The sequence below is a fragment of the Bubalus kerabau genome, chromosome 13 (genome assembly GCF_029407905.1).
Source record: "Bubalus kerabau isolate K-KA32 ecotype Philippines breed swamp buffalo chromosome 13, PCC_UOA_SB_1v2, whole genome shotgun sequence".
In the NCBI taxonomy this organism is placed as follows: domain Eukaryota; kingdom Metazoa; phylum Chordata; class Mammalia; order Artiodactyla; family Bovidae; genus Bubalus; species Bubalus kerabau.
The window spans coordinates 64,018,269-64,031,873 of record NC_073636.1 but is presented as its reverse complement, the minus strand read 5'-3'; the positions used below and the strand labels follow the sequence as shown (position 1 = coordinate 64,031,873).

Here is a 13,605-nt window from a genome sequence, read left to right as displayed (position 1 = left end):
CCTTCCCAGTGTTAAATCCAAGTTAAATACAGTTGAACCAATTATGGGTTTCAACTGCATGGGTCCATTTTATGTAAATGTTTTTCAATAGTAAATATTACAGTACTGCCCATGGCTCATGGTTCCCGTGGTTGGTTGAATCCACAGGTGTGGAAGAACTGTGGATATGGAGGAGGCAGACTGTAAATTATACACAAATTAAACCCTGTACTGTTTAAGGGTTGACTGTACTACAGTAAGTCAGCACATTTATCTGAGAATTGTTTTTAACAAATTAATTTTTGGAGTTATCCATTTTACACTTACTATTCAGATTCTGTTCTCTTTGCTTACAGATGATACTTTCTCTGCCCTTTGCTCTCTACACTCAGGCAATGTTTTTTATCCCAAAGGGTTGTACAAATCTCTCCTACTCCCCTTTCTGGACAGGTTAGAATCTAGGCACAGGCTCCAAAGGAAAAGGGAAAAGGAGGTTCGGTTCCAGTAGGAAAGGCCTTGGCATTTATATTCCTGGCCCAGTGTTCTGCTCACTGGCATGGGTTGGTGCAACTCCCTTTTGGAACACTCCTATCTTGAATTTGACCCTAAAACTATCGGATAAAGTGCTGAGCCCCAGTAGCTGTTACCCAAGCTGGTGGAGATTCTTCTGTCCTTTCTCTTCTCTGTGCCAAGGATCAGACCAATGAAACTGTGAGCACCGGTCAGATATTTAGCAAATTTTCCGGCGGGCTATGAAGGGGATTCCTTGGCACATTTTTCCCACTGCTTTTTCCTCCTGCCCTTCAGCTCTCTCCCGGGACTCAAGCCCGGCCGAAACTCAGGCTCTGGTGTCTCATTGCAAAAATTCATTGAGAGACAAAGCGTAAGAGGTAGATTTGTTAGGATCCAGAGAGAAGCCACTCTTCAGGGTGTGAACCATTGCCGAGGGCAAGGGCTGGGGCCATGGTATTAGGCCTGGCTAGCAATGGCACCCCACTCCAGTACTCTTGCCTGGAAAATCCCATGGACGGAGGAGCCTGGTAGGCTGCAGTCCATGGGGTCGCTAAGAGTCAGACACGACTGAGCGACTTCACTTTCACTTTTCACTTTCATGCATTGGAGAAGGAAATGGCAACCCACTCCAGTGTTCTTGCCTGGAGAATCTCAGGGACGGGCGAGCCTGGTGGGCTGCTGTCTTTGGGGTCGCACAGAGTCAGACACAACTGAAGTGACTTAGCAGTAGCAGTAGCTAAAGAACCACCAACCAGTGTGCATAAGTCAGCTTAAACTAACCATAAACACCTGCCTATTTACTTAATATTTGGGGGGAAGAGGGAACTTCTTTTTAGTGAATTAGAGAGGCGCTGAGTATAAGCTGGGAGATCTGTATCTTTTGTCCCACTAGGGTAAAAAGGCCCTTTCTCCTTAATCCTCCCAGCTTAAAAGTTGTCACTTTCTGACCAGCAGATGGCACTGTTTGCAAGGAAACCGCAAGCTGGGCTTCAGAGATTCTGGAGAAGAACCTGCCTACAGTAGTTCTTAACAGTAGCAAGGATATGCTGGGGTCAAGAGTGCATCATCACAGGGCAAGATGATGGGCTGAGACGGCACTGCTACTGATGAAGAGCCTGGTGCCAGCTTTGGAACTAGCCTGGAAGGACAGACTCTTTTGTTACTCAGTTTGCCTTTGCATCCAATCGTCAATATTTATCAACCTAACCAGTGAGGGACACATAAAGAGATTACCCACGAAAACACTTAACATACTGTTTGTATGAAGAAGGAAATGCTCAATGTATGTGGGTTCCACCTCACGGTTCTCTGACAATCCCTCTCCTACCTGGATGACAAGCCAGGTTCAAGGTTCAAAGGTTAACTCCTTGCGCATCCATGAGTATATAAGAAATTTGTGGGGCTCCTCCGTGAGCATCAGATAACTCTCCTCGTTGGTTCAGCTCAAAGTCATGAAGTTTTGGTCCAGGGAGATGCCACCTGCTTTTGGCTGGAGGGAGCCAACCAGGTCAGGTGTTTGAACCAAGACAGAAAGAAAAGAAGCGGGGATGACAGTTCAGAGGTCTACTGGTGACTGCTGCTGCTGCCAGTTACCTGGCAGGGACATGACCATCACTGGGTCCCCTCGGACTTCTCCCTGTTCAGCAGTGTTAATGACCTCTACCGCTACTGAACAGGAAACACTGTTGCGCACCTGTGCTTGATGCTATAGCGGGATCAGCATTCATCCCTTGGCTGGTGAGCCAAGTCCTCTGGGTTTGGCTCTACCCGGTCTTTGCTCTCATCACCTAGGGTTTGGGACAATGTATACAGAAGGACTTTACAAACTCTGAAGTTCTTTATATGAAAAATTTACTCTGACTAGTTGGAACATCTCTGTTCTACTAACACAGCCATTTGGAGGCTCATCCTAGATGAGAGTCAAGGTCAGACTGGAACACATTCTGTACAATGCCAAGGAGAAGAGGTCAGAAGCAGTATCAAATGGGGGTCAGTTTTCTGATCCACACAGAAGAGACTTAGGGAATGTACATATGTGGCTGCTCTGCAAAGTCAAGGAGAAATGTCTGCCTGAAGCATGTTCCAGGCTGTATTCCCAATCTGCTTTCAAGGTCTGCACATTCTTCAGAGGGCAGGCTGTGCTGCTGTTGTGCATAATCTCAAGGGGCAGGTACCTTTGGAGGTTCAGAGGAATGGAGTTGGGGGTGCAAAATGAAAAAAAAGTGTGCTGAGACTAGCTCTCCTGGAACTGCTAGGTTCAGGTACAAAATCCCAAATTCAGATATGGTCTTCCAGGGTGTTATGAACATAGCAATTTGTTAACCTCATTTATAAGTTATAACCTTTGAATGTTTAGACACATCGTACGTGGATCTCCATCTGTACTCCTGTTCTACCTTTCAAATGTGAGAGGCAAGCCTGACAAAGTTGCACAGTAAATGCTCAATAAATGTTAGGAGGAAGCAGTGAGGATGATATCCCAGAAGGTGGTGAGAAGGGCTCACGGTGGCCCTTAAACAGGGGCAAAGACGAGGGGGAGACTACATGAGGCTGAGGTTCTCAGGCACCTTTTTCTAGCCTAGGACATAAACACCCTGGTCCACACACCAATATCCCCAACTCAATCCTCTCCACACAATTCTATCTTGGCTCTTCCAGGCTTCCCACTAAGTTAAGAGTGGGAGCCCTAGAAAATACCGACATCCTATTCAGCAGAAGCTGCTTGACTTGATAAGCTATTTCACCCCCTGGGCCAAGCTCTGCTTCACAGATTAGCTGTGTAATTGAAAGCAAGGTGTTTGCAGTCCCAGAGGCCCCATGCTTAGCGATGAGCTAAGGAGAGGTGGGGAGAGGGATTGTTCTTGGAGGTGGGGGGGTGGGGGTCAGGTCGGAGGGGTTGGGGATGGATTCAAGAACCCACCTTGTTCCCAGAGACTTCTGCAATGTCAGATTAGCAGGGACTTTAATGAGCATGGAGCATATGCCCTTATTCTGAGGAAGAGAGGGGAATGGACTTGACCAGGATGCCACAGCCAGTGAGCAGCAGGGCCAAGAACCCCATGGGTCCCTCTGACTCTAAGTCTTGGGTTCTCATATTTCATTGTTCCTTCTGGGCTGCTGACAGACAAGCCCCCAGGATAATGAGGAGCTTGGAAGAGACAATATAGAAATGCTATGTTTGAGAAAACTGCAGACTGGCTCCCAAATAAACATCTTCACTTTACCTGCTGAAACAACTGCTGCATAAAAGCTGGGCCCTTAAGCTAATTAAAACCCACTAGGAACACAGGCTTTGAAATGCAATTTACAGCTCAAAGAGACGGGCTCACTCCTCTAGGCTAATAAGAATAGAGGAAATTTGGCAAAAAACAAATCGTTTTTCCCAGATGAAACATTTCAGATGGAAGCTGTATTGTGGAAGAGTCAAGCCTAAAGGTGGTAAAGTGCCAGAGCTTTCCAAAGGCAGAAGCCCTAAAAAGCACCTGCACCCCTGAACTCGTAACTGAGCCACCCAGAGGCGCATCACATTAAGAATAGCCTCTAATTACTGACTGCAAGCTGTCAAGAGACTTTACATATCTCACCTTACTTAACTCTCACAACAGCCCTATGAGGAGGTCATTTAGATAAGGAAAGGAAGCTCAGAGAGACAAAGTAACTAGTGAACAGAACAAAACCAGACCTGCACCCAGGTCTGACTCCAAAAAACCTGTGCACAGAGATGTCTTGGGTACTGATTCCCATGGTGAGAATGTCACCCTGAGCCAGTCACTGTCTCCTTGGTCCTTACCCCTTTCCCTTTTCTACTACAATGCCTCCCCATCTGCATAGGATTTTAGTGAAGAAAGCTAGTTTCTATTCTTGGTCCTGACACTGTTAGTCCTACTTTATAGATGGAAAAGCTGAGGATCACCAAAGATACATGACTTACTTAAGGTCCCCCTGTTGGTGAAGGGAGTAGCTAGAGACTTGAATCCAGGCTTCCTGTGACACTCTACCTGCCACTGTCTCTACTGGCCTAAGCACTCTCTGGCTCTGCCTTACTGAGCCTCTCAATGCTGCTTATCAGGACCTAGCCTTCAGCCGGACCTCTAAGGCACACAACCATAGGAACAGTCCCTTCCCCAACTCTATAAATCCTCCTCAGCACTGGATCTCCGCTGCTCGTGGTCCTTACCTCCGCCATACCCCCCCGACCCTCCTCCACTGCTCACCCCCATCCACCCAGTGCTACTTACAGCCTCTGTCTGGGCCAGTTCTGCTGGACAGCTCCAGCCTTATTCCCAAGCCTGGAGATGAGTGGTCACACCAGCCTGTGGCCAGACCTCTACCCTTAGATAAACCTGGAGACATCTGGGTGACTCTGGAGGAAAGCAGCTATCAGTAATGGGGAGACTATTTCTGGAGAAAGCCAAGCAATTGTACTGATCAGTACCCAGGACCTCCTTGGTCCAGAGCCTCCTTGGTTACCAGGCAGCTAGGGATGACAGAACATCTATTAATCTCATTAAACTCACCAGGCCTCAGCTCATTATCACTGCCCAAATGATCATTACTGGCCAGACAGGACTAATTTTCCAAGGAGTGCTCTTTAGTTCCTGACTATTCCCACTCCCACGAGAAACCCTAGCTCCCATCAAGCTGAACACTGAGGGCTCCTGGGATGGGAGGGAGTGTAAGGGGTCTAGGTTACATGTCCACGAGGCTTGGCTCTGCTGCTCAGTCATGTAACCTGCAACAAGTCATGAGATTTCTCGGAACCTTGTCATCCTTATTATAAAAACAGAAATAATCTTTTTCCTGATTACCTTTCAAATTCAATATGATGTGAAAGTTCTCTATTGCCTCTGTAACATACTGTAGACAAATAGGGGATTACACTTATTTCTATTATTACCAAACTCCTAACCCCTTCACTAGGTGCTGGGAAACAGTGCCCACCGGCCTTGTCCTCTACTTGCTTTTTAAGAAAAACTTCTCTCTAGGTACCTGTTCCTTGACCATTTCCTAAAACAAAACACTGCACATGAAACAGTAGAAACAGCACAGGCTCTGCAATCAGAGAGGACTGAGTTCCAACTGTAGCCTTACCACTTACAAGAGATAAACTTAGTGATGTCCTTTATCCTCCCTGGGCCTCAGATTCCTCAACTGCAAAATGGGAATTGTACCCATCTCCCAGGATTAGACCAATATGTGGCAAGTGCCCAGTATAACGGCTGTGACCAGGAGATATTTACATAAGAAATTCAAATGCCCAATGTCCTGTGCAGAGATGCATTAGCCTGGCAGTCTGGATCCTCCACATTCCAGCTCTAAAGCCTGATACCCACGTTGTCTCCCAATGCTCCAACTCTTAACATGCCTGAGAATAAGATAGTCAGAGGTAAAGGCCATGCTCGCTCCCCTGTCCTAGTATCTTGGACCAAACCTAGAAACTTTGTAAGAGTGCCCCCTTCCCTATGACTGCATGGGCCTGGGAGAGGAAAGAACACTGGTGGGAGGAGTTCCAGGCCTTGCTGAACCACTGACTCACCTCTGAGTCCCACCATGAGGTCTCTAGTCTTACACTCTGTATGAGCATCTCTTAGGCAGTGAAGGGAGACCTCAAAGCAGAAACAGAAGGTAGAGCTGGGGCTTCAGCCATCTCTCCCCACAGTGTGGTCTGAGTATGAACACCCCCCTCCCCCCATCTTGTACTCCCACCCCTGCCTATGGCCTTAGGCTGAGGTTTGGCATTTGAGACAAGCAGCTCTTACGTAGAGCTATGGAGAGAAAGGCAACAAAGAGTGGGGAGGCACAAACTTGGCCCCCCAATCCCGAGTTAAGAGTTGGGAAGCTACAAATGATTGTCAACTTTTTTACTTTTGCCAAAGAGGTCATTCTCTCCACCCCACAATAGGAAGACTGGCCCTGCCTTTGTGGCTGATGTGCCATATGACTGTGAGTTTGGGAGCATGTGACCACAAAGGGCCCTTCCATGGTTTATCATTACCAATATTTGCTGAGCACCTACCACATGCCAGGTATTGTACTCCGTCTTCTGCTGAGGTAGGTGGTGGCTTATATTGTGTCCATTTCACAAATGAGTAAGGGCTGGAGCTTGGCCCTTTACAAGCTAGGAAATGGCAGAGCTGAGACCGGTCTGTATAAGACGAGAGCTAATGTTCTCAACCTTGGCCCAGAATGGCTTTCTGTAAGCGTGCACTGTACCTACCAAGACATCAGTTTCTATCACCTTCTGATCCTTTGGGGAGAAACTCATGAAGCCTTGTTGAGGGCATACTCTCAAGTCCAAGAGCCAATAAGCACTCACTGTGAGCCTGGGGGATGGATTCCTCCCCCTCCTCACACCTTAGGGGCCGACTCCTCATAGTGATAATGTGGCAAGATTAGTCACTGCTTGCTGTTGGTTGATTATAGCTATTCTTTTCTGTAAATGAAGTTTAAAAGTCATCAAAGGGTTTGTCAGCTGTGACTTATGAGCCTCTTTCCCGCAGGGAAGTCAGGCAGTGACAAATGCCCCTCTCATTCTGCCATCCATTACAAGGCGGAAGGTGCCATGTTCCAATTACTGGAGACCCCGACGAAGTCCATGGAAAACCCTGCTCCAGGCTGCAGCCATTACTCAGACCTGGCAGGACTGCCAGCATGGCTGCCCTAGGCCCAGACTTCACAGGCTAAGAATGGAAGAAGAGCAGGTTCCTGACTTTGTGAGTCAGCCCCCCTACTTCATACTTGTGTTACCCCTGGTGGGTTTATCCTAGACACATTTCAAAAAATCATGTGGGCTGTCTCAAAGTACCCAGAATCAAGACTGCCTGAGATAGACAGACATGAGGAAATAAGGTCATGCTGCTGGTGGAGTAGGTAGGAAATATGATGCTCAAGTGGAAGGGGACAAAACAGCTCTGATGTTCAGAGTAGAGACTAAAAAAACCTTTGAGATCATCTAATACAATCAATTGCCTCAGTACTCAATGCCCATTCTATGCTAAGTTCTGTTCAGCTAAATGCTGGGGAGCCAAAAATGAATAAAACATAGTCCCTACCACTGAGGGCTCAGTTCAGTTCAGTTCAGTTCAGTTGCTCAGTCATGTCCAAATCTTTGCGACCCCATGAATTGCAGCATGCCAGGCCTCCCTGTCCATCACCAACTCCCAGAGTCCACCCAAACCCATGTCCATCGAGTCAGTGATGCCATCCAACCATCTCATCCTCTGTTGTCCCCTTCTCCTCCTGCCCTCAATCTTTCCCAGCATCAGGGTCTTTTCAAATGATCTCCTTTAGGATGGACTGGTTGGATCTCCTTGCAGTCCAAGGGACTCCCGAGAGTCTTCTCCAACACCACAGTTCAAAAGCATCAATTCTTCGGCGCTCAGCTTTCTTTATAGTCCAACTCTCACATCCATACATGACCACTGGAAAAACCATAGCCTTGACTAGACGGACCTTTGCTGGCTAAGTAATGTCTCTGCTTTTGAATATGCTGTTTAGGTTGGTCATAACTTTCCTTCCAAGGAGTAAGCGTCTTTTAATTTCATGGCTGCAATCACCATCTGCAGTGATTTTGGAGCCCAAAAAAATAAAATCAGCCACTGTTTCCCTATCTATTTCCCATGAAGTGATGGGACCAGATGCCATGATCTTAGTTTTCTGAATGTTGAGCTTTAGACCAATTTGTTCACTCTCCTCTTTCACTTTCATCAAGAGGCTCTTTAGTTCTTCTTCACTTTCTGCCATAAGGGTGGTATCATCTGCCTATCTGAGGTTATTGATAGTTCTCCCAGCAATCTTGATTCCAGCTTATGCTTCCTCCAGCCCAGCATTTCTCATGATGTACTCTGCATATAAGTTAAATAAGTAGGGTGACGATATACAGCCTTGACGTACTCCCTACCACTGAGGGTAGATGAGATAATTAAGGTTTAAAGAAGTGACTTGACCAAGGTCACAAAATAAGTTAGCGTCAGTGATGGAATGAGAAAGCAGGTCTCCAGGGAAGTCGAGAAAGTGGAATGACAGGGCGCCCTCCTGCATGCCAGGCTCTTTGCATAGAACATGGCATAACAGTCAAGAGTGCTAGCTCCCATTCACATCCCAACTACACACTTACTACAGAGCTGGACTTCTGACAAGTCCTCAACCTATCCAAGTCCCAGAAAAATTAGGATGATAACAAAACTTAGCTGAGTGTGTGGTGAGAATTAAGTAAGATAATCCATGTACAGTGCACAGTGGCAGGCACATAATAAGTATCCAAGATATTATTTAACGTCCAGTAGCTCAAAACAATTTGAGGTAGGCATTATTAATCTGATTTTACAGACAATTAGACTGAAGCTCTATTTCACTTTGACACACTAAGCCAGTACTTCTCAAAACTACTTGTGGTAAAGAATCTGTTTTCTGTTGTTTGGCTTTTTAAACTCCCAATCCATTACAGACCAATACATTTGTAAAATACGACAAAAATGTCAAATTACTGTAAAGTCTCTAAGCACTTAGTCTCAATTTCTGTACTCATCACAAAGAGGTAAGTTTGCAAACTAGCATTCATCTATTCACTGGGCTACAATCTGAATAGCACAGCTCTAAGCCATGCTCTGCAGTCCATGGGGTCGCAGAGAGTCGGACACAACTGAGTGACTGAACTGAAGCTCACCCAGCTCTGTCAAACTCTATAAAAAGCAAACCAAAACAAAGTATAGTTTATTTCATTTTTTTTGAGTCCTTTACGCTGATTTCTTACAAAGTTTGGTGTTACGCTAATTTAGAAAAAACTATTCTGATCTTTTTTTTCTTTTTTCTCAAGAGAGAAGAGGGTAAGCAGACCAGGGACGAGTTCAAGGATTTGCCACCAAATATTTCAGGAGGTGATTTATCTTGGTCATCTGCTCCAGGTCATACTATATCCTGCAAGCCAAGATGATCTAGGCTTACTGAGGACTAACACCCTTCCTGAAGCCTGGTGATCTGAAAGGCAGGTCTATTCCTGAAGAGACTAGTACTCTGAGACCCTCTTGCCCCACACTAGAGGACATGAAGAAACCAGCCAGGAAGCGGAAGCATGTTGTAACTCTTCTTTTTGGTATTTCTAGTTTTCAGGCTTTTATCATGGCTTCTCTCTCCTTCTAGGGAGTTTCTTGACAGCAAGATGGATATCAGGTTCACAGTTCACTCCTGAGTGCCACTGTACACCCAAGAGTAAGACTGGCTGGGGCAGATGAGTAGCTTTTCACCAGTGTGCCAAGACATAACAATGTATCGGGAAGCTTCCAGGTGCCCGGCTAAATTCTCCTTGGTGTACAAAACTTCATTTTGTTCTGAACTAATGTGGTAGTACTATTTTTCAGCACAACCCAGAGCTGAGTAGGTCATATGATGCAGTGTATAGAGGCACGGCTGGCTCCTGTGAATAGGGGCCTGCCATCAAGCAAAAGCCAAAGCCTACACGTTTAGTGCCATGTGAGAGGCCACGTAATATGGTCAAGAGAGTAATCTCTGAAGCCAAAATGCCTACATTCTGCCACTGAACTAGCTGTGTGACATGACTTTCAGTAAGCATTTGAAGTTCTTTATGCTTCAGTTATCTCACCTATAAAATAGGGGTAGTGACACGTATCTCATGGGTTGTTAGAGGATAAAACTACCTAATTCACATTTAGAACGTCTGGCACATTACAAAGTATGCTGTTGTTATTAGTATTGTTATTGTTGGAACCCAGAACTTTTTCTCAAGAGTATGAAAGATGGTGAGTTCTACTGTAACATAATCTAGAACTGAACTGTGATCAAGGAAAGAGTACTATCACTGTGATGCAATAAATTTTAGTATCTGGAAATGTGCCTTGAACATAAAAGGAAATCACAGGAGTAGGCACTCATTAAGCGTTAAATGAATATAAAGAAATAAGTATATAGAATAAAGCAGTCCCCAGAGAGTACAACTTGAGAAGGGGGTTGGGAAGAGGCCCCTAAGTGAAAGTTCTCAGAGAGGCCTCTTTGTATCTCAAGGATCCAGAAGGCAGGGTGGACTCCCCTTCTGAGCAGGGTTACCAGGGCTGATATTGCAAGAAACCTCTGCTTGCTCAGTGTTCTGTGTCTCCGAAGGAACCCCCACATTCTGTGGCTACTCTATTCTGAATAAGGCTGCTGTAGGTTGTACCATGGTAGTGCGTATATCCCCACTTTTCAGACTATATCAGAGGAACAAGGAAAGGGCAGCCTAACCCCTCCCAAGAAAGGTTTTGCCCTAAGTTAAAACACTAACAGGGGATTCATAATTCAAAAAAGAAAAAAAATATTAATAGGGGAGGAACTTGCCTGGCAGTCCAGTGGTTAAGAATCTGCCTTGCAATGCAGGGGATGCAGATTCGATCCCCGGTTGCGCAACTAAGATCCGTGTGGGGTAACTACGCCTGCACTCCACAACTACTGAGCCTTGCACTGCAACCAAAGATCCACATGATGTAATGAAGACCCTGAGTGCTGCAACTAAGATCCGATGCAGCCAGATAGATGTAACCAGACAGGACAGAAAACAGTGAAGTATACTTTTTAAAAAAGTCATAGGGTATTATCAGTTTTTAAATGCTGCTTGCCTGTGGAGTCCCAGGTCCCCAAACCCACTTCCAATAGCTGTGTGAACTTGAGAAGGCCCGTCAGTTCTCTGAGGTTTAAGACTAATCGTCGTTAAAATGGGAATAAAACTTCTTGCCTTGCCCACCTGCAATCCAGGCTGTTTAGCAGGTCAAAAGAGATAACATATGGGAGGACACTGTTACCTGAGATTGTTACAAAAATGTGGACAGGAATATTACCTGGGATGGACAGTTCCTGCACGTCTTCCTAGACGGAGGTATTCTGGCAGTGAGCCAGCTGGCTGGAAGCAGGCGGTGGATAGTGCACAATTTGGCACTGCAGCCAAGCACTGTGCCCCTCAGGTGTAAGGGCAGTTGATTAAAATCCTTTCACGTGGAATCAATATTTTTCTCATTACCACAATCCTTCTCCTTGAGAACACCTAATGCCATCCCTCACAGCCTCGCAAAGGCTTGATCCAGCCAATAGCGTATGCATTTGACATAATAAATATATATTATTTATTTTCCCACATTCAGACAGGAAAAGAAAGCTGACCTCTCTCCAGGGTGCTGATCTAAACTTAACTCAGGGCTCTAAGCACCATCCCACAGTGCTTTATGTTTGACCCTAAAAGGACCACTGAGAATGATGCCACTCTGTCCCTCTGGTAACATTAATTTCATAAATATTACTAGGCTCTGCCTCTTAAGTGAACCACTGAGCAAGCCTGTCCCTGTCTCCTGTTTAAGACCCTTCAGCAGCTTCCCACCACCAAGAATCAAGCCCAACTCCTTCAACGTGGTTTACAAGTCCCTTCACTAAAGGTTACGAAATCCATACACAACAATCCTCTAAGAGGTTATAAGCCACACCCACTTTACAAATGAGCAAACCCTAGTGCACAAAGACAAAAGCAGTTGCCTAAGGTGACATACTGAGCAAGATGGTATGAACTGACTTCTTCCCTAAGGGCTAGGTACCAGATTCCAAAGTATAGACTCGAATTCACAATCATCTTTTCTTGGACTAGTCTATGTGATGCAGTATGGGGATGGGACATTTATTGCCCAGGCAAACCCTTTCATTTCCGCTTCCTTTGTTGGAAAATGCCAATCTGAACTCTCACTCTCACAGCATGATTGATAAACTTGGCATAATGACCAAAATGTTCATTTTCTTGTAATATGGTACACATTTGCATAACTAAGTTCTGGAGGCCATGAGTATAAAAGTAAACCAACGGATCACAACATCTTGGGGGTCGGGATGGGGGAGGCCAGCCCTGCAACCAACAAGCATAACATGCCCAATACCTAATGAACTTCTTCTAATTTATTCAACTGATGACAGAAGCAGCTATGGTGTCTATGGTTTTTTTCCCTCCATCACCCTCTTAGAATTCACTAACCCTTTCTGGCCCTCTTTCCCCTCACTAAACAAGTTTCTACACTGCAATAGCTAGTTTAAAAAAAAAAATTTCCCCAAAACTTTTGCAGATGTCTCAGCTGCAGGATCAACAGCAGGGGCTCTAGACAGAGACAGACAAGGATCACTTATTTACTTACTATGTACTATGCGACTTTGGACAAGTCATGAAACTCCTCGAGCCTATGTTCTTTATTTTTCACTAGGCGTATAATGGCATGTACTTCTTCCCTCCACATACTGAATCACTTCCTGATTCTCACATTAAAACCAAGCCCTGCTGATTTGGCCCCCTGAATATTTTAAAAATGCAGCCCTTCTCTGTCCATTCATATTAGCATTCAAATTCACCCTCCACACAGTCACAATATCACTACATGATTCCATTGCCTGAAATCAAAGTTTTGCTTTATTATTTCAAAATTTCTGGTCATTAATTTTGGTGTCTGTTCTTTATTTTTTGAATTATCATAAGTAAATCACCTAAACCCCAACTCCTCTATAGAACATAACTATTGTTAGCATCCAGGTATATTTCCTTCCAGTGCTTTTTCTTATGTATTATATTTGGATTACATAGTTAGGTCATTCATTCAGTTCTGTAACATAATTCTTTCAATTAACATTATCACACATTATATATAACATATTTGCTTTACTGCTGCAGTTTTCAATAAGCACAATTTTTTAAATATTATCATTTTTAATAACCTACTATTTTCCCATGAGTGGATTTCTCATAGTTTAGACTGGTCATAGTTCAGGTGGTCATTTAAGCTTCTTCCAATTTCTCACTATTATAAATAACAGCATCTGAGGGAAAGTTCATTCTGTATATTGGATTATTTCCTAAGGACAGAGTCTCAGAAATGGAATTACTAGGTCAAAATGTACAAACATTTTTATGGTCCAAAGTGCTGTCCCAATTTACACTGCTATCACCAATGAATGCCACTTTCATGGCAACTTTACCAGAATCATACACTGTATTAGTGTGGGGGCGGGGGTGGTGGTGCAGGGAGCAGGTGGTAGTTAACAGGGAAAACAAATCTTCATTGTTGTTTTCATGTATACATAAAAACAACAGTCTCCCACGATTAT

General features: G+C 44.8%; 1 protein-coding gene across 3 annotated transcripts in view; it reads right to left on the bottom strand.

Annotated features, from left to right (window-relative positions):
• Window positions 1–13,605, bottom strand: part of RALY (RALY heterogeneous nuclear ribonucleoprotein) — an 89,801-nt gene that overhangs the window by 8,908 nt on the left and 67,288 nt on the right. The gene's annotated exons all lie outside the window — the stretch shown is intronic.